The 21361-nt window shown below is 43.2% G+C and overlaps 1 protein-coding gene across 1 annotated transcript in view; it reads left to right on the top strand.

Annotated features, from left to right (window-relative positions):
* Window positions 1-21361, top strand: part of FAM171A1 (family with sequence similarity 171, member A1) — a 153165-nt gene that overhangs the window by 19878 nt on the left and 111926 nt on the right. The gene's annotated exons all lie outside the window — the stretch shown is intronic.

The raw sequence follows: 21361 nt of genomic DNA, 5'->3' as shown, positions 1-21361 counted from the left end.
CCAGTGCCGCGCTCCCGACGGGGGCGGCGCCGCCCGGGGAAGCCGCGATGCCCGGGCAGATGCCCCCGAGGGGCCGTGGGCCGCCGGGAGTGCGGGTGGCATCCGCTGCAGGCTCCTCGGGTGGCAGGTTTGGATGCAGCCGAGGATCCTTTATGCACGACGCGGACACGCGGCTCCATCTCCTCCTTCGCCCGGGCTAGAGCCGTCGCCCCCCGGTAGCCATCGCCCGTTCCCCACCTCGGGGCTCGGGTGCTCGAAGCCCGGTCACGAAGGCTGCGCTCGGCCCTTTTGTTGCGGCGGCTGACGGGGTGGCCGCCGCCCCTGGGGTGCCCCCTGCCCCCCGGACCCCCGAGGTCCGCGGTCACTGCCCGCCTCCAGCCTGCCGCAGTTTGGGAAAGTTTCGGGGTCTCCTCCCCTTCCTTATCCCAGGCCTTAAGGGATTTGCTGGATAGCCCAGGAATCATCCCCGGAAGGGGAGACAGAATTGGAACTGGGAGGCCCTAATCAATTTTTTTGTTGTTGTTGTTGTTATTTTAAATCATTTCCAGGGCTCATGCCTTTTGTCTCATCTTTGGCCTTTGCCAATCTGCTTTCCAGCCCTGGGAGGAACGTGATCGCCTCTGAGAATGGCCACAAGCCTGTCTTTTGTTTTCAAAATAAGAATGTATTTGTGGGGGACGCCTAAAGCTTCTTTTGCACCCGTTTGTGGGGTCTAAATTGAATGCTTCTCTGTTGCCTGGCTTTTCAAAACGGCGAATGAGGCCGCCCCAGGTAAACGCATGGCATACCCCCAGGACACCGATGCTGGGCCTCGCCGGGCCTCTCAGGTCCACCTGGAGGATTTCCCTGCAGCTCTGTAGCCCCCCACCCCCGCCCCGACTCCCAGACTCCTCGCCTCGAGGTGTCCTTTCCTCCAGGAAGGTGTGTGTTCTGTGAAGTCTGCCTTGCAGACTGAATGCACCGCGAGCGGTCCATCCTCCTGCTGGACCTTACCTTTCCCTCTTTCCTTCTTGCCCACCGCTCACCGTCTTCCCTTCTGACGAATTTTCCGAGCCCAGGAGTGCCTGGGAGCAGAGAACCCTGGTGGATTTCCACCTCTGATGTTCCGATAGGGAAAGTAGGTGCCCCCCACAGTCCGCTGGGTTTAGTTTGTTGAGTTAAAGGTTTTCCTATTCATCGCCTGCGACATTATTCGCTGGCATCTCTTTCATGAACTGCTTTTTCTATAGCTGTGCTGGAATAGGACCATTCTGAATTGTGTATAAATTTAGTCATGCATATCAGGGAAGGGGGACATTGACAAGGTACAGAAAAGACTCATGTATCTCTTCTTGTAGGAAATAAATGTTTAGGACATTAGCTCATCAGTGTTGAATTGCAGCCTTCTTCATTAATACCCTACTGATGTTTGAATCAGCTATTTCAATGAATATGATATTTGTGTTTCAACAAGGCCATTAATTCCAAGGAATGGGTGGAATTTTTTTGTTTTGCACTTGAAATAGGAATATGGAAATAGTAAGTTCATGTACATATAAAATAGGGGAAGGTATAGCCTTAACTGGAACAAAACAGATCTACTAGGTTTAGGTCTAAGACCACATTTTGCAGAGATATTGCTGCTGAAAATCTTACCTAGTAACTGAAGTCTCAAAAATGGAATATTCTGTGTAGTGGGTGAGAAATGCTCAACCTTAGCAGCAGCAGCAGCAGCAGCAGGAGTACCTTGGGCATCCAAGTGGCACAGGTAGTGAAGAACCCATCTGCCAATACGGGAAACATAAAGAGATGCGTGTTTGATCCCTGGGTTGGGAAGATCCCCTGGAGAAGGAACTGGCAACCCACTGCAGTATTCTTGCCTGGGGAATTGTGGACAGAGGAGCCTGGTGGGCTATAGTCAATGGGGTTGCAAAGAGTTGGACATGATTTAGCTTCTAAACAACAATAACTAAGGTACTAAGGAGTGCCTTAGTATGTGGTATGGTTGAAGTGGGAGATCCAATATCTTGGAATATTTTTCCCCAGGATTACTTCCTTGACTGTGTAGGATGGTTTTTTAAAACGTTGAGCCCAGGAGCTCAGCCATGACACAGGGTCTCACTAGCTGGCATCTGGATTTTGAGCTCATAGCATTTTTCAGGCAACAGGACAATTGCTCCTTTGATATTAGAAGGGCACCTTCATCCAGCTGAGTTCTTCAGACGGTCTTGACACTTACATCTTGTAACATAGTTTTAAAATTCATGTCTTCTCTGCTCTCTAGGGCCACATACACAATGAAAATGAATAATCCCTCTGATTTCACTTTGCATTTTCCACAACAGGTTGTAAATGGTTTAGCACAGAGCTGGTGTCGAAAGGGTAAAAAATTGAAGATGGCTAGCACCGCGTTGGCCAAAGAGTTCGCTAAGGTGTTTCCATTCCATCTTATGAAAGACCCAAATTAAGTTTTTGGCCAACCCAATACATGTACTATAGGGCACCATGCATGCATTTTAAGGAAAAAAAAACCCTTCAATATTTACCTTCCTGGAAACCTAATTTGTAAGAGTTTTGCTTTTACTGTAATGGAAACTATGACACGAATCATACTTGGGGATTTTGTTTGTTTGTTTTGTCTTCGAAAGCTAGGCTTGCAGTATCTTAGTTGCCCAACCAGGGATTGAACCCATGTCCTTGGCAGTGGAAGCTCAGAGTCCTGACCACTGGACCGCCAGGGAAGTCCCTGTGAATCATGCTTTGAACTTGCATTGTGTTCACACAGATGTTATGTACCAACCAAGTTTAGATTAGGAAAAACTAGAGATCTTGAGCACACAAATCATAGACCAGAGTATTCCCATTATAGTCCTGGGGCTAAATGACACCTTTATTAAATGAACCTCTGTTCTGTCATCTGAGGAAACTAACATCTGCAGAATTTCTTGGCATAACTTTGCTCTTTATATATTCAAGATAAAATTTAAGGTTTGGCTCTTCCTACTGTAGCTGCTTTGAGTCAGCAAAGGGGCTTCAAAGGCAATGGTTCACTGTCACCATGAGGCTTGGCTTTGCTGATTATGTATTTGAACTAGCTCCAGCATATGATTGCATGTTTTTATGAAGTGTTTTCATCTAAGTTGCCTTAAAGTGTTTACAGTATCTAATTTTTTTCTGGGAATTTTACAGAAATGATTATTCACAAGCATCCACTCATTCGAACTTTCTCCCTCCTCTTACACAACTGTACACTGAGACTGGCTTGATGGGGGCAGGGGGCTCATGGTCAGGCCACTTGAAGAACCATAAGCTGTGCAGACATGGCCCACAGAGATGTATTTGTGAACCCCAACACTCTCTTTATGGGATTTCCCAGGTGGTGCTAGTGGTAAAGAATCCACCTGCCAATGCAGAAGGGATAAGAGTGGCAGGTTCACTCCCTGGGTCAGAAGGATCTCCTGGAGGGGCAAATGGCACCGCACCTCAGTATTCTTGCCTGGAAGATTTCATGGACAGAGGAGCTTGGTGGACTATAGTCCAAGGGGCTGTAAAGAGTCGGACACAACTGAGCGCACGCACACACACACAAAACCCAGAAAATTCTCTTTATATGACAAAAGAAAAGTCAGAGCTAGGTTGCCCTTCACTGTCTAACAGTAAGGTATTTTGTAATGATGTGCGAACTTTTTGTTCATCTCAGAAAAGCTACAATCTGTCATAACAACTGAGATGAATGGTTGCCTCTCTGTCTTCTCTGTGAGAGATCTGTTCTTAGCCAAATTCAAATTTCTGTTGTTAGAACATCACGATCAGTTGAAAGACCACGAAGGGATGAAAACTATCAGGAGGTTCATCCAACAAGCATGACTTATGCTGACAGTATATTAAGAGCATAACATCTAAATAAAACTCACATCTAAATAGGCTCACATCCTGGGAAACTGTGGGACTTGAACTTGCCAAGACTGCTGGACTTCCTTGTAAGCCAGGTGTGGGAATGCTGTGCAGAAGCAACTGCACTGTCGAGAATTTCTGGCGAAGTCTTTGAGATGACTTTAAGAATTCTTTTTGTATCCTGTTTGTACTTGGTAACTTACAACTTATTAACTTAAAAAATCTAACTGAGAGAAAGAAACCATTGGATGAATTCCTGAATTAATAGCTTGCAAATGAAAGTACTTTCTAAGTTTTAATCAAGCCTTCATTTTTAAACAAATTACTGATATCTCTGTAAATCTAACAGTTTATCTTTACTATTTTTGGCAAACACTGTGCTGTGCTTAGTCACTCAATTGTATCCAGTTCTTTGCAACCCCATGGACCGTAGCCCGCCAGGCTCCTCTGTCCGTGGGAATTCTCTAGGCAAGAATACTGGAGTGCGTAGCCTATCGCTCCTCCAGGGGAACTTTCTGACCCAGGAATCGAATCAGAGTCTCCTGAATTGCAGATGGATTCTTTACCAGCTAAGCCACCAGGGAAGACCTGCTAATTTAGTAATTTTAGTAAATGCTACTTACTAAAAAAGCACAGGGAAATAAGTTAAACAGACAACAGACATATATAATACTGTATGTGGAGGGAGAATTGTATGTAAATGTTTTCATCCATTAGATTTCAGAAGTTTAATTGGAAGAATTTGTCCTATGATAACACATATACTTCAATAATGCTTTTATAGTTTGATCCAGTTATAGAGTAATATTGTAAACAAGTCATTTTTATTTGATTTCACCAGATATGACTTCAGGACTTTTTATTTATTTTATTTCTGGTTGAGCTGGGTCTTTGTTGCCACATGTGGGGTTTCTCTAGTAGTAGAGAGCAGGGACTACTCTCCAGTTGCCATGCGCAGGCTTCTCGTTGGTGTGGCTTCTCTTGCTCCAGGGCATGGGCTCTAGGCACTCGGGCTCAGTAGTCCTGGTGCATGGGCTTAGTCGCCCCGCTGCACGTGGAATCCTCTGGACCATAGATCGAACCTGTGTCCCCTGCGTTGGCAGGTGTATTCCTGCCCACTCTACTATCAGGGAAGTTCCTACTTCAGGACTTTGAAAGACCACAGCCCTGGCTGAAGTATTCAGCTCCAACAAATATGGAAATGAATGTACTTTAAAAGTATTTTTTAAATTAAGCTTCAGCATCCTAAATAGACCAACCTAGATAGCATATTCTAAAGCAGAGACATTACTTTGCCAACAAAGGTTCGTCTAGTCAAGGTTATGGTTTTTCCTATGGTCATGTATGGACATGAGAGTTGGACTGTGAAGAAGGCTGAGTGCTGAAGAATTGATGCTTTTGAACTGTGGTGTTGGAGAAGACTCTTGAGAGTCCCTTGGACTGCAAGGAGATCCAACCAGTCCATTCTGAAGGAGATCAGCCCTGGGACTTCTTTGGAAGGAATGATGCTAAAGCTGAAACTCCAGTACTTTGGCCATCTCATGCGAAGAGTTGACTCATTGGAAAAGACTCTGATGCTGGGAGGGATTGGGGGCAAGAGGAGAAGGGGACGACAGAGGATGAGATGGCTGGATGGCATCACTGACTCGATGGACATGAGTCTGAGTGAACTCTGGGAGTTGGTGACGGACAGGGAGGCCTGGCATGCTGCGATTCATGGGGTCGCAAAGAGTCGGACACGACTGAGCGACTGATTTGATCTGATCTGATTATATGAAATTAATCGTTCTTAAATTCTGCAGTGTGACCCAAAACCACCCACTTTAGAAAGGGTTTCATAGTGAGTTCCCTTAAAGTTAACAGTTCAGTCTGCATACTTAAGATGACTCCACCTTCCTCTGATCAAGCCTCGGTTTGAAATGATTTGCCAGCTCCTCCTCTTCTCAGTAAAAGTGAAGCTCCAAATGTTTGCTCTTTCTTCTTTCCTTTACCCCTTGAAGGATCTATTAACCCATAGAGATTCCACTAATTAAAACCTATTTGTGGATGATTCCAGATTTTCTCTCTCTTGCCTTGACCTGGTGTCTTGGCTCTATTTCTTTCTGTCCAGCAAGCTACTGGACATCTCTAATCAGCACATGGTGTTGACAAACTCAACCGCCAGCCTCCTTCTCCAATTCACCTTACCTTAACTTAGCAGCTTATCTATTAACTGGACTAAAATCTGGATGTGCCCTTAGATCCTTTCTCTACTTTAGAAGCTGTTCAGTTGGTAATCATAAGGGTGCATCTATAGAGCACAATTATATAGATGTCTTTAGATCCTGGTAGATGGGTTTATACAGTGTCAGAAGGATCTTTGAGGTCAAGTTTATATTCTTCTTCTGAAGAGGAGGAAACCCAGTTTGAAAGTGAAGGGACCCTCAGATAATGGTGTTCTCTAGCCACACAGACCCTGTGGAAGATGGAGTCATGGCCCCCAAAGATGTCCACATCCTGCTCCCTGAAACCTGTGAATACCATAGTACTTTACATTGCAGGAGGGACTTGGCAGAGCTAATGCAGTTAAGGATCTTCATATGGGAAGATGACTCTGGATGGTGCTTATAAGAGGGAGGCAGGAAGGTCAGAGTCAGGGAAGGACATGTGACAACAGAAGCAGAGGGTCAGAGAGACAATGAAGATGCTTCACGGCTATGAAGGAAGACAGGAAGGGCCAAGTCCAAGTAATGCAGGCAGCCTCTGGACAAGGGAAAAGATGAGGAAATGGATTCTCCCATCTGGCTCCCAGAAGGAATGCTGCCTTGCTGACATCTTCACTTTCGCTCAGTGATGCTATTCTGGGGCTTCTGACCTCCAGAACTGTAGATGGTAAATCCATGTTGTTTTAAGCTGCTGAGTTGTGGTCCCTTGCTAAAGTGGTATAATAGAAAACCAATACAGTACTTGCCTGGTGGTCCAGTGGCTAAGATTCTGTGCTCCCAATGCAGGGGGCCGAGGTTCCATCCCCGGTTGGGGAACTAGATCCCACACGCCATAACTAAGAGTCTTGTGTGTCCCAACTGAGACCTGGCACAGCCAAATAAATAAATATTAAAATAAAAATAAAGAAAACCAATTCAGGCATCGACCCCAAGGACTATGAGAAGAGATGCACCCATACACCCAGGGTAATTGTTCAGTGTGGACCACTTTGGGGGATCAAGCTGCTGCTGATAACATTTGGAGATGGGTCTGGACTTTTTTTTGCATCTATTTAACAAGATTATACCAAATTGGAACATTGTTGGGGATCATTGGGGGAAATCTTAAGGGCCTCACCACCACCACCACCAAAATCACTCACATTTTTCCGAAGGAGCTCAGTGGACTATGACTTTTGTTTGTTAGCAAGATCTTGCCTCGTGTTCAGGCATCATTCTTGCCTTCCCTTCTCATCTCATCAGCAGTCATTCAGTCACCTCTCTGCGTTCTCCCTCCCAGGCCTCTTTTTGCCCTCATAGATACTTGTGCAAAGTAGTGTGTCTTTCTGGAGAAGGCAATGGCACCCCACTCCAGTGTTCTTGCCTGGAAAATCCCATGGACAGAGGAGCCTGGTAGGCTACAGTTCATGAGGTTGCAGAGTCTGACATGACTGAGTGACTTCACTTTCACTTTCAGTGTGTCTTTCTGTTGTAGTCCATTCTTTCAACTCAAGCTTTCTCCATGTGACCCTCTACAAACACCATTTTACTCATGTTTCTCTCCCACAGAAAAACTTGACTCCTTCTGTTGCCCAAAGTATGGAGTCTAAATTATGACATCTGGCCTTTCCTCACATGTCTGTTCCAACTTTATCTCCTGTTCTTCGCCAGGTTAAATCATCGCCTCCGGCTAGACTGTTCCATTGTCATCCCCTGGGTGCTGGTTGTATATCTTCACTTTCTTCACTCCATGCTCCTCTTTTTTGTCCTTAAAATCCTAAATGTTGAGCGTCTACTGTATGAAGTGTGTGTGCTCAGTTGCTAAGTCATGTCCAACTCTTTGTAACCCCATGGACTGTAGCCCACCAGGCTCCTCTGTCTGTGGGACTTCCCGGGCAAGAATACTGGAGTGGGTTGCCATTTCCTTCTCCAGGGTATCTTCCCTACCCAGGGGTCAAAGCTGTGACTCCTGCTTGGCCGGGGATTCTTTACCACTGAGCCACCAGGGAAGCCCCTCTGTATGAAGACCCTGTGCTAAACACTTGTTATGCAAAAAAGGGTGATGTGGAAGGGACAGTATATTTTGGGGTAAGCTTGGTTACTTAGAGGTGCTTACCCTCTCATATTTTACAATCCAATCAGAACAGAAATAGAAAAATAAATTAGGAAGGACCTAACCAAGGTACTTTAATGTAATTAGACAAGAGTCTCTTGAGTATGATGAAACCTATTAACACTTGCATGACTAAAATCCAGCTCTAAGTTCTCTATGATATTTATTTCCAGATATTTCAAGGATTTGTCCACAGTAGGACACAGGAAGTTGTATTTGAGAGAACATAAGCACGCAGAACAGAGAAGGCAATGGCACCCCACTCCAGTACTCTTGCCTGGAAAATCCCATGGACAGAGGAGCCTGGTGGGCTGCAGTTCATGGGGTCGCTAGGAGTCGGACACAACTGAGTGACTTCACTTTCACTTTTCACTTTCATGCATTGGAGAAGGAAATGGCAACCCACTCCAGTACTCTTGCCTGGAAAATCCCATGGACAGAGGAGCCTGGTGGGCTGCAGTTCATGGGGTCGCTAGGAGTCGGACACAACTGAGTGACTTCACTTTCACTTTTCACTTTCATGCATTGGAGAAGGAAATGGCAACCCACTCCAGTACTCTTGCCTGGAAAATCCCATGGACAGAGGAGCCTGGTGGGCTGCCATCTATGGGGTCGCAGAGTCGGACACGACTGAAGCGACTTAGCAGCAGCAGCAGCAAGCACGCAGAACACCACTTATTGCTTCTAAAAGTTGTAAGTTAGGTAAGAGGTGGCCTTTTGGTGATCAAATATTTAAGCAGGGACAGCATTGATTGGACAATATTGATGCTGTGGTGATTTCCAATATCAGTTGAAGCTGTGAATAGTAATTTTCATTAACAATTAGGTAAAACTCATAGTGCTTACATTGGTGATAGTATGATCAAATACAGATTTAATATGTTCAAATAGTTCAAACCCTGAGTTTTCTATGAAATACATAAACATACTCAAATATGAGAACAGGCAAGATTTTTTGAGATTGTGGAAAGTAGAAAAGGGTTTTGAAAAAGCTAGCTTAAGAGAAGTGAGTACTGAACCTATAAAAGACTGGTTTGTTTCTCATTTGTTTTGTTTTGAGCTGTACCCCATAGGGATAGAGACACATGAGTGTAATGAAAAGAGACAACCATGTCCAAGTCAAATGAACATTTCATGTGCCTAGACGTACTTTTCTGAGCTCGGAATTTGAATAGAAAAATTGCTGAATTCATATTGAAGGAAAGAATTTACTGTCACTTTGACAGAGCCGAACTGAAGACTAAACATTGATGAAAGCTAGCTCAGTCCATAAGGTGAGTCATATTAGTAAGACCTCTGATTTCAAACCAGTAATTAGTAGCAGAGTCTCATGAATGACTTTGTTCTGATCATAGTCGAATGTGGTTGTAGTTTGTTTCCTTTGCACCACAATTAGAGCTGAGATCTTTCCTCTCAGAGAGAAGGGTCAACAAGAAGCATTTTTTAAATGGAAATCTGTCTTAACAGAGAAAATTAAAGCATGTGTGACTTGGGTCTTAATATTTTATTATTAACAGCATTCTATTCATTTGCTTGTTCTTAGTTTATTTATAATTTATAGTTGATTTCTAATACTATTTTATTAGTGATTTGAATGACTACTTTGTTGGGAGAGTGATCATACTTTCTTATTAAATAAAGGTGGACAGTGGATATCTTAGTCCGTTCAAGCTGCTGTAACAGATTGCCATAGACTGGTGGGCTAATAAGCAGCAGAAATTTATTTTTCACAGTTTGGGAGGTTGAGAAATCCAAGATCAAGGAATTGGCAGATGTGGTGTATGGTAGGAGCCCACTTCTGCTTTGCAGATGTCCTCACATAGCAGAATGGGAGAGGGAGCTCTCTGAGGTCTCTTACTTATCAGGGCACTAATCCCATTCATGAGATTCCCACCCTCATGACGTTATCTCCTCCCAAAAGCCCCATCTTCAGATACCATCACATTGGAGATTAGGTTTCAACATATTCATTCTGAGGGGGACACAGACATTCCATCTATGGCAGGATGGATTTTGGACTGCCTTGAATTTGTGGTTTCTAGAGCAGATTCAGACATAAACCTGCTGTGTCATGTGCTGCTCTCACCACACTTGGAGAATTATATTTGGTCATAGGAGGCCAAATTTAAGCTTGCTGTTTACCCTGCAGAACATATTCCAAGGAGAACTTGAATCTGGGTCTCTTGACTTTGTATGCTGTGCTTTCCATTTCACGTCCATAATGTTAGCAAGCACAGGGCTGGACCCAGGGCCCCAACATTCGCACAGTCCTCCAGTAGAACCTCGTCCTGACTGGTCATCACAGGTTCAGCCCCAGAATAGCTGAACCGAGTTCATCAGATGGAAGAAGTTGGGGGCATCTCATTGTTGTTCTTAAAAGCAGGGCAGCTAAGTGAGCAGCCTCAAAGCCTTGTTTGTGAAAGATGATCCAGTCCCAGAGAGTGTTTGCTGTAAACGAAATAAATAAATAAAGATACCAGAAGACCTGCTGGGAAACTCAGGTATTTTAAGGGCTATTACATTCATTTTCTATGGCTGCTTCACAGATTAGCCCAAATCAGTGACATGAAGCAGCATGGATATGACCCCACAGTTTCCATGGGTGGGAGGTATGGGCTCCGCTCAGCTGAGGCTCTGCTCAGGGCATCACAAGGCCAAAATCCAAGCACCAGTAGGGCAGGGACCTTCTTGGAGGTTCCAGGTTAGAGTTCGCTTCCAAACTCTCATCCAAGTTGTCATCAGAATTGAGTTCCTCACAGAAAGCAAGCAACGGTCCCTGTTTCTTTGCTGGCTGACAGCCGCGAGCCTGTCTTCACTCCTTAAGGCCACCTGTATCCTTTGTCACCTTGCCCCTCCCACTGCCAAACCAGCAGCAGAATGCGGAGTCCTGTTCACATGTCATATCTTTCTGATTTCTCCTTCTGCCCTGTCTCTCTGACCATGACCAGAGAAAGTTCTCAGCTTTTAAGGGTTCATGTGGTTAGGCTGAAAGTGAAAGTGTTGGTGGCTCAGTCGTGTCCGACTCTTTGCCACACTATGGACTATGAGCCTGCCAGGCTCCTTTGTCCATGGAATTCTTCAGGCAAGAATACTGGAGTGGGTTGCCATTCCCTTCTCCAGGGGATCTTTCCGACCCAGAGATCGAACCCAGGTCTCCCACATTGCAGGCAGATTCTTGTTGGGCCCACAAGACAATTTAGGAAAACCTCCCTGTCTTTGAGTCGTGGCCTTCCTCGCCTCTGCTGTAGTTCTTTTTGCCATTCCACGTGACATTAGAAAGTGCTACCGTGAGGGTGGGACAGCTTTGGGCATCTCGTCCTGCCCACATAGCCACAGTGTAAAGAGGGATCATGGCGTCTCCAGTGGACGGAGAGGCTGCAGGCAGGTTTCCCTGCTGCTGGAGATGCTGAGAAGAGCAGGGAAGAAGACAACCCAAGGGTTTTCTTTCCAAGAGTCTCAAGAAGGACTGTTGTCAGGGAGTCTTCTCTATCGCTTCCTGCCCTGAGACTGTAGGACCCTAAACTCTATGGACTAAGCTCTAAACTCTGGAGGCACATGTGAGGAAAACCTAAGGCAGCTTTGTTCAGTTGCTCAGTCATGACCAACTCTGTGACCCCATGGACTGCAGCACGCCAGGCTTCCCTATCCATCACCAACTCCCACAGCTTGCTCAAACTCATATACATTGAGTCAGTGATACCATCCAACCATCTCGTCCTCTGTCATCCCCTTCTCCTCCCGCCCTCAATGTTTCTCAGCGTCAGAGTCTTTAACAATGAGTCAGCTCTTCACCTCAGGTGGCCAAATTATTGGAGCCTAAGCTTCAGCATCAGTCCTTCTGATGACTGTTTAGGGTTGATTTCCTTTAGGATTGACTGGTTTGATCTCCTTGCAATCCAAAGGACTCTCAAGAGTCTTCTTCAGCACCACAATTTAAAAGCATTAATTTTTTTGGCTATCCCAAATTCTTTATTTAAAGTGGTCCTGAGTTTTGTCACATTGACCCTGAGAACGTGGAAGTGAAGTTTCTTTCCATAATTATAGTTTACCAAATTCTTTGAACAGTAAGTATTTGCATTGTCTCTTATAATTCCTGTTACATCAGTATAACAGTGACAGGCAGTCTCAGCTTCACTCACTTAAACATGAAAAAGTCATCAGGATGATTAACTAACAGGTACTAGGTGCTGATTACTTGCCAGGCATGATGCTGAGCACCTTGATGGATTATCTTAATTTAATCTGCACATCAATCCTACAAAAGCTGTAAATACCAGCTTCGTTTTATAGAAGAGGAATGTGAGGCATAAAGAAGTTAAACCATTTACCCCAAAAAATCACACAGTAAGTGACAGAGTCCACCATGCAACACCAGGCAGCCTTCACTCTCACACTGGGCTGCTTTATGAATTGGAGGATTAAAGTAGAACTTCCCACAGTTTTGACCCTCTTGGCATTTTACCAGTATAAATAAGGGGGCTCTGGATGGACCCGTTTGTTTTTATAAAGAAAGACAAAAATATCCGCTGTGTGAACCTTGTTGGCCTTTGAGCCTCAGAAAGCCACCCTGAACAGTTACTTCTGAGCATCCTAAGAGCATCTCCTGGGCTTGATGTTATGGGGAATGCAGATGTGTAGAAGACATAAGGGGCTCTCACCAGGAATTCTCTTGAGCTCCTGAGGGAGGTCCACTCGAGCAAGGTGGGATTTTGGAGTTACACCTAGCCTGGCTGGAACCTTCTAGTTTGTGTTCAAAGCCCATTAGTATTTGGCAAGCAGTTTTTTGTAACAAGAGGGACCTGTTAGAACCCAGCAACTGGAGAGTCATGGGTAGGAAAGTATGTGGTTATTTGCAAAACAGCCCTTCAGGTATATTTGGATTGTAAATATGCCCTTGTCCTCTTTGGGCATCAAGTGGGGGCTTTATTCACTCCAAAGTAGGTGTGAAATACAGTGTTTATTTGGCATTTAAATCTACTTGCAAAAGTTTAATCTTTTTCACTCTCAAAAAAAAAAAAGGCTTCTTAGTTCCTCTTTGCTTATACAATGATCGTGAAAATAAATTTCTAAATGATACCATTATGGGACTATAATAAATTTTTTTCCAACTTACTTCCAATATTCATGAAAATATTTGTCCACTAAAAAAATTAAAAGAAATTTACAGGGAATACCCCATACTAACCACTGGGATTCTCTAATTAACATTTTACTATACTTGCCTTATTGGTGGTGCTAGCCTGGAAAATCCAATGGATGGAGGAGCCTGGTAGCCTGCCGTCCATTGGGTCGTGAAGAGTCAGAGACAACTGAGCGACTTCACGTTCACTTTTCACTTTTATGCATTGGAGAAGGAAATGGCAACCCACTCTCATGTTCTTGCCTTAAGAATCCCAGGGACGGGGGAGCCTGGTGGGCTGCCGTATATGGGGTCGCACAGAGTCGGACACAACTGAAGTGACTTAGCGGCAGCAGCAGCCAGAAAGAACCCGTCTGCCAATGCAGAAGACATAAGAGATGTAGTTTCGATCCCTGGGTTAGGAAGATCCCCTGGAGGAGGGCATGGCAACCCACTCCGGTATTCTTGCCTGGAAAATCACATGGACAGAGGAGCCTTGCAGGCTACAGTCCATAGGGTTGCAAAGAATGGAACACGACTGAAGCGACTTAGCACACAAGCACATACCTGCTTTGTTACTTATCTCTCAATTCATTCATCCTTCTGTGCATTAATTAATCCATCTCCTTTTCCCATGAATTTTAAAATATGTATCAAATTACTGTGCCCCTTCTTCCAAATGCTGCAGCATGAATATCATTAATTAGCATTCAATATGTGTTTGATTTCTCTCTCATAGGAAAATTTACATACAAGGAAATACACGCATCTTAAGTGTTGACGTATGCATTCACCTGTGCAACCCTAAATCCCATTATGGTATGGAATATCATTCCAGAAATTTCCCTTATGCCCCCTCAGTAAGTTTCTGCCCCTGCCTCTTAGGGGAAACCACTGTTCTAATTTTTTCCACCTTGGATTACTTTCTTGCCTGTGCTAGAACTTCCTATAACTGGAATCATGCAGTATGGACCCTGGCTTCTTTTGTTTACCATAATTTTTTTTTAGGTCTATCCATGTGTTTCTTGAAACAATGGATCACTTATTTTTATTGCTGAATAATATTCCACTGGAGGAATGTTCTGCAGTATGTATATCCATTCTCCTATAGAAACAAGTTGTTTCTGGTTTGGGGCTGTTGTAAATAGAGTTGCTGTGAACATTTTATACAGCTGTGAACATTTTATACAGTTGTGAACATTTTATACAGTTAAACATATATATATGTTTTTATACGCTTTCATTGCTCTTAGTAAAATACATACCCTATAACCCAGCAAAATGTTTAGTTTCATAAGGTACCACTAGACCTTTTTCTAAATTAGTTGTATCTTTCTATACATAAATAGAATATATGTGAGAATTTCTGATGTTCCATATTCTCACCAACTTTTGGTGGCACTAGACTTTTTAATTTTAGGCTTTTTAGTGGGCAGATTTATATGTACCAAATAGATAGATACATAGATGCCCAAATAGATAATATAGTGCATACGTTTCATTTTTCAGCTGTAAATGGCTTTAGTTTTTGAAGAGTCTTGGAGCACTTTTAAAAATTAAAATTAAAATTTCACCATTATGTTTATTTTCAACAGTATTTTCATGCATACTTTTATTTTTCTTTGATATTTTATTGAAGACTGTCACATGACCACATTACCTCCCCAGTGAATATCCATCCCATCTGATCGTGTAGAACTATTTTATCACATATCAACCAGATAAGCCATGGTGTGTGTGTGTGTGTCAGAGTGGAAAAGGAATAGAAGAGAAAAAGAAAATAAAAACAACCTTTCCAGAGTCTATTATTTGCATCCTACGAATGCAAAGCTAGAAGTTCTGTAGGACTGTTTCTATGCCTGTTCTCCTCTTTAAAAGAAACCTCAACATATGTACCAGTTGGAAGGTGCAAGAGTCGATACGTTCCAAAAAGTGCTAGGATCTCTTAATGACCAAGCAGCTTCTAGAAATTACTGGGGGTACATCACTATCCCTTTTGAGTCATAAATGTATTGATTCAATTCCTCAAAGTATTCTAATAGCCTTTTTTTAAACTTAAGATAAACAATAAAGTTCTAAACGTATCTATTCACAGAAGTAAGACATTTTGATTCAGAGCCAGGCATACCAAGAGATGATCTACTGTAATAAGTGGAATTCCTTGAGATTTAAAATACTCCCCTAAAGACTGAATCTATCATTTGGAAGTTGAGACCAGATAGGATCAGGTGACGCAGGGGTAAAGAATCTGCCTGCCAATGCAGAAGACATAAGAGATGCCGGTTCAGTCCCTGGGTTGGGAAGATTCCCTGGAGGAGGAAATAGCAACTTGTTCCAGAATTCTTGCCTGAAAAATTCCATGGACAGAGGAGTCTAGCGGGCTACAGTCCTCCGGGTCGCAAAGAGTCAGACACAACTGAGCACACACGCACATAGGGTTGTCTGCTTATTTCCTCTGCTGGTGCTGTTAACCTGTAAAAATATACACTGGGCGTCTTCAGCTGCATGTGCATGTCTGCATGTGGATTTCACAGAACCAAGCTGCTCCAGAGAGCCACATCTGGGACGGGGGAAAAGGTGAGTCAGGTCCTCTTTTTTCAGTTCTATTTCTCCCCTCATATGGCCTTTCCTAACTTTTATTCTACTTCAGAGCAGCCTCTAGAGAAGGAAATGGCAACCCACTTCAGTATTCTTGTCTGGAGAATTCCATGGACAGAAGAGCCTGGAAGGGTACATATAGTCCATAGGGTCGCAAGGAGTCGGACACGACTGAGTGACGCTCACTCACTCACTCAGAGCAGCCTCTCTTTTTTTTTTAAGAAACTGTATCCATGCAAAGAACAGTGACACCTGTGTCCGATTTCCCTGCTGTGTATACTGTTGCCTTTTAGTGCAGGTGCTTCTCCCAAGTCCTTTGTCTGGCTTCTACCCAGACCTACAGATTTAGTAGCATAAATAGCCTTTCTGTTGTTTAGATTAAAATAGAGATTGCATGAAAGGAGAGGATTTTTTTTCCTGAAAATCCTCTCCTTTCATGAAATTTTTCTTGCCACGATGCTCATGAGATGGGATTGTTCAGTCTGATTCCTGAAATGCTGACCCTGGCATTTGTTTGTTGTTTAATGTGGAGAAAAATCACCTGCTGGGAACTGCTGGTGGCCCTATTATTGTGTCAGTATTTTTTGATATTGAGAAAATCTGTGATTATTCCGAGTTAGGAAAACAGACTAGCATTAGATCCATGAAGTTATTATCCCACATATTGTAATACAAAAGGGCAGTGCTTCTTGAGGATGGCGTGAAAGACATTACTTGTGTTTCGTGCCATTTGATTATTTAAAATATTCCCATCTAATCAGAGGTTGGAGGAGATTGGATGCCTCCTTTAGAAAAAAGTTTTTCACTTTTTGCTCGGCTGATGGATTTCTTTCTTTTTTACCTACCATCTGCTGGACATGTTTGTGACTGTGTGAAAAAGCATATGGGAAGGGGATAGAGAAGTTAATGCATTCAACTGGTGAGGGTGGAGGACATGGTGTCTGCAGTCTGGTCAAGTTTGCAGTCCATCTGCTGGAGCACAGGGAGCCCTTTTAAAATGTGGCTCTGCTCCCCAGGCAGAGTCCCTGCAGGACTCTGTATGGCCGCAGCAGAATTAAGTCTCCTTCCTAAACAACCTCCCTTGGCAGATACTCGGCACACAGTTTATGGATATACTTTTCCTTTACTGTAAACCTAAAGACTGCCTAGTGAAATTAAACTCAGAAAGGGATCTTTTTTAGTTCATTCACCTCTAGACAGAGAAAACTGTTCAAATAATTTTTAATGCACACTTTGTGTTTTCTTTAGACCTCATTCTTGTGCTGCAACTTACATTTTCAGTTAAAGTTAAAACTGATTAAACACTCTCCTATTATGAACTTTCTCCCCTATTTTTGAACTAGTTTTTTAAACTGTTGTTGAAACTCATTTGCCTTTTTTTTAAATTTAAAAATAGAATCCTTGCCTCTAATGATGGTTCTTTGAGAAGCTTGATGGCAATCTATTTATGTCACATTAAATATTAAACTTATACATTCTAAATCAATACATGTGAAAATACTACAGAAATGCTAAGTAAATATGAGAGAGGAGTTACTAGCTTTTAGACCAGGGCTGTTGTTTATGTGTACTCATTAGATAACATTTTGTTAATTAGGTGGGGCTATTCCCTTCTCCCATCTTCCCATTGCTAAATTCAGAATCCTTGGGGAGATGTTTCCCTGAGAGGATGGTCTGGAAAGACTTGAAATTAGATGCTTCCTCCCTTTATCTTCCTGTTAGCTGCTTCGTGGCTGGTTAACTACTCTTTATCCACCCAACAAGCCACCTATCCAACCATTCATCTGCCTGCCCTCCCACTTATTCATCCATCCATCCACCCATTCATCCATCCATCCACCCACCCACCTACCCACCCATCCATTCATCCATCCATCCACTCATCCACCCATCCATCCATTGATCCATCCAATAAAGAATCTGCTTTCCTTAGCTTTTACAAATGTTGATGTTACATTTATAGATTCCTTTAGAGTTTCAAGTGCTTTCAGGTTCATTTTGTTTCCCACAATCCCAAAAGGTATTTGGGAGAGAGATTATTCCTTTTTATACGTGAAAGATAATATAGCTTACAGTCGTATGTCAGTACCGCCTAGAAGTGGCCATCCCACCTGCACCCTACTGCACTTCTCTCAGCATCTCTCAGTTGTTCGTTCCAGGGATTCACACTCACTGTTTAGAGATAATTTTCAACAATTATTAAGATCCAGCCCCTCTTTTCAGGAACTCAAGCCCCCTTGAGGGAAGCATCGATAAGCAAACAGCAAAGCATTCAGGGATGCAGAGGAGGAGATAGCTGTCAGAGAGGCTTCCCAGGGAAGTGGCTTTGGAGCCAGGATTTGAAGGCTAATAATTAATTATGTAGAGAAAAGTGGGGGGGCACTCCTTGGGCCACACACCCATCCATGTGAATGGTAGATTTTTCAGGGACATGAGAATAATATCACCTGCACCCAAGCCTTCTGAGTTTATAAAGCATTAGAAAAAGAGCATTAGAAAAAGAGCTGGGTTTTTTTTTTTTTTTCCTCTTTAAGAAAAATAATCAGTGGAGTTGCTGAGCTTGCTAATAAACTCATCTCTTATCCCATAGGAGCATAATGAGTAGTGGGTGTGATTCTAAGTCTGTGAACTGGTTGCCATGTCTGCTCTGGCTTCCTCTTCCTGATTATTATCAATCCTCTTTTCCCATCTATTCTGCTTGGTTGGTAAATCTTTAACCAGATAGTCCAATATCAAAGGCCTTTCTAGTGTAACTGTCTGCAACCTGAGCCTCTTCTGCTAATCGTGTGTAATTGATTGAGAAGGCAGTTACCCTCTTTGTTCCCAATCTCCTCTCCTTTCTTTCCCTATTCTTGTTCTTGCTTTTTCAGTTGAGTTAAGAGAAAGCAGTCTACATCACAGCAGCCAAAAGGGTACAGAAAGGCCAGCCTCCTTAACATCAGTTTCAGCAGCAGAAGGAGGAGACTTTGATGTTTTGTTGTTTAATTTTTATTTTATGTTGGACTGTAGTTGATTTACAATGTTGCGTTAGTTTCAGGTGTACAGAAAAGTAAGTTAGTTATGTATATGTATCTATCTACTCTTTTTCAGATTCTTTTTCCACATAGGTTATTATTGAGTATTGAGTAGAGTTCGCTGTGCCATATAGTAGGTCCTTGTTGATCATCTATTTTATATATAGCAGTATGTATGTGTCAGTCCCAATCTCCCAACTTATCCCCCCACTGCCTGCCTACCCACTGGTAATCATGTTTGTTTTCTACATCTGTTATTCTATTTCTGTTTTGTAGATATGTTCATTTGTACCTTTTTTAAGATTGCACATATGAACAATAACATATTTGTCTTTCTCTGTCTTACTTGCTATGATATTCTCTAGGTCCGTCCATGTTGCTGCAAATGGCACTATTTCATTCTTGTTTGTGGCTGAGTAACATTCCATTGTATATATGTACCACATTTTCTTTATGCTTTTCATCTGTTGATGGACACTTAGGTTTCTTCCATCTCCTGGCTATTGTGAATAGAGCTACAATGAACATTGGGATGCATGTATCTTTTTGGATTACGGTTTTCTCCGGATATGTACCTAGAAGTGGGATTGCTGGATCAAATGGTAACTCTATTTTTAGTTTTCTGAGGAACCTCCATACTGTTCTTCACATTGGTGCACCAACATACATTCCCACCAACAGTGTAGGAGGGTTCCCTTTTCTCCACACCCTCTCCAGCATTTATTATTTGTAGACTTTTTAATGATGGCCCTTCTTACTAATGTGATATCTCATTGTGTTCTTGATTTGCATTTCTCTAATAATTAGCAATGTTGAACATCTTTTCATGTTCTTATTGGCCATCTGTATGTCTTTGGAGAAATGTCTATTTAGATCTTCTGCCCATTTTTGGATTGGGTTGTTTGCTTTTTTTGTTATTGAGAGGCATGAGCTGTTTGTATATTTTGGAGATTAAGCCATGTTGTTGAAAATAGCCACCTATGCCCAGATCTTCTTGTATATAAGGGTTATTAAAGTTGCTGTGTTTATCTTTCCAAGTCCTAAAGTGAAGGAGATAAGGGAGCTGATGGTAACTATTGTAGTGATGGGGTGGGAGTGATTTTGTTCCCAGAGGAGAAGGCCCCTCCAGTGGCCATCATGGGAGCCTCAGAAGAAACATCTCAGTGTGGGGAGTGGCTGATGGGCAATCTGGAGTGGCGTGGGGGCCCTTGAATTCTCTCACCTTTGCGGGGAATTGAAAGATAAGGTGCAGAGTGCTGTAGGGAGAACCTGGAGTTAGTGCTATTTGTTTATTCACTGACTCATTCATGGATATTTGTTAAGCCCCTCCTACACTTTGTCAGACAGAATAAAATAGATTCGCGATTCCCACTGTGCCAGAGTTTGCAGTATCATGGATGCAGTGAGCTCTTCAGTTAGCAGGACTGCTGCTCCAGATGGAGATGCGTATGCGTAGATCTGCTGTGAACACCTGTACACACAGCTCTGTTCTGTGCTTTAAAAAAATTTTTTTAATTATTTATTTATTTTTAGTTCACTGTGTCTTCGTTGGTGCTTGCGGGCTTTCTCTAGTTACAGCGAGCCGGGGCAGCTCTTGGTTGCCACGTGCGGGCTTCTCATTGCGGTGGCTTCTCTTGTTGCAGAGCACAGGCTCTGGCACACGGGCTCAGTAGTTGTGGTGCACAGGCTTAGTTGCTCCAAGGCATGTGGGACCTTCCCTACGAGGGAAGGAACCAGTGTCCTCCGCATTGGTAGGCGGATGCTTATCCACTGGATCAGCAGGGAATTCTGTGTTCCGTGCTTTTCATGGCACCGGCCCTGGTCTCTTCTGTATGGTTCTGATTACATGTCACTTTTTTGGATAATGCTCCAAACAACTTCCTAGCTTGCTGGGAAAACACCTGGTTTGCTAATGAGTCAGTTAACAATTGTCCCCCCAAAAAAATAAAAAGAAAAAAATATATAATCATATCTAAAATTGAACTTGAAAAAAATGTTTTCTATTTCACCCCACCCTATTACTGAACATGATATAAAGCTGGCATGACCTTAGATGGTAGCATGAAGCCAAACTGCTTCGAAAACTTAAGGCCTCTGGATAAAGAAAGAGAAGACTCTGTTACTTTAGAGAAAGGTCAGTAAAATTGGAAATGTTATACAATGAAATGTAATGAAAGTAGCACTTGATAACTTCCTGAGGCGATGTGCCTGGTCTCCATATTAGTATTATCTTCAGGTGTGCGGTAGGGCTTCCCTGGTGGCTCAGATGGTGAAGAATCTGCCTGCAATGTGGGAGACCTGGGTTCAATCTCTGGGTTGGGAAGATTCCCCTGGAGAAGGAAATGGCAACCCATTCCAGTATTCTTGCCTGAAAAATTCCATAGACAGAGGAGCCTGGCGGGCTATAGTCCATGGGTTCGCAAAGGGTCAGACATGACTGAGTGACTAACACTTAGGTGAA

This window comes from Bison bison, unplaced genomic scaffold (genome assembly GCF_000754665.1).
Source record: "Bison bison bison isolate TAMUID 2011002044 unplaced genomic scaffold, Bison_UMD1.0 scf7180017864461, whole genome shotgun sequence".
Lineage (NCBI taxonomy): Eukaryota > Metazoa > Chordata > Mammalia > Artiodactyla > Bovidae > Bison > Bison bison.
This window is presented reverse-complemented; position numbering and strand designations above follow the sequence as displayed.